Below are 876 nucleotides of genomic sequence, written 5' to 3' on the forward strand. Positions count from 1 at the left end.
CGGCTCACCGCAGCCTCCACCTCCTGGGTTCAGGCAATTCTCCTGCTTCAGCGTCCTGAGTAGCTGGGATTACAGGCACGCACCACCATGCCCAGCTAATTTTTTATAGTTTTAGTAGAGACGGGGTTTCACCATGTTGACCAGGATGGTCTCGATCTCTTGACCTTGTGATCCACCCCCCTCGGCCTCCCAAAGTGCTGGGATTACAGGCGTGAGCCACCGCCTGTGTGCTGTCTTACAGCTGCCTTTCGCAAGCCCCTCTTGGCCAAAATAACTGGGAGTTCCCCGGCCTCCGGGACGGCTCGCCACAAGAGTAGACAAGTGGCCACCCAAATATTATTTTCAGTGTCTCCACTACCAGGAAGGTTCTCCAACAGATCAGGGCCTCTGAGGTCTCCCTTTGGGCAATGCCCTTTGCTCCTTCTCTTCCGCTCTCCCACAGTCAGCATCCAATCAGCCTACCTCTCTGTCCAGCCCTTGCTGTCTGTGAAATTTAGGCTCAGAATCCCACTGCCCATTTGTAGCTTGTCATCTGTTTTGGAACATCTTGCTCTCTATACTTTGTAGAAAGTGGAAAATTGAAAGGGGACAGTGCCTGGGCATTTGCTAAGCTTAGGCTCACTGAAATCCCCTGTGGAGCTCCTTACTAGAAATGAGCACAACAGCAAGCATTCCAAAAGACTCGCCATTATCTTTTAGATAATCGGAGTAAGTTCAAATTACTAGACAAGTTGAAAAAGAAAAAAAAAAAAAAAACCTCATTTACTATTGCAATAATGCAATAATGTTTGCATTCAATACAAATTGGGCAAACCAACAGATTTGGCCTAAACATGATTCTTTACATTATAATGATATTGTACAATTAGAGTTGTT

This window comes from Cebus imitator, unplaced genomic scaffold (assembly GCF_001604975.1).
Source record: "Cebus imitator isolate Cc_AM_T3 unplaced genomic scaffold, Cebus_imitator-1.0 Scaffold39, whole genome shotgun sequence".
NCBI classification, from domain to species: Eukaryota; Metazoa; Chordata; class Mammalia; order Primates; family Cebidae; genus Cebus; species Cebus imitator.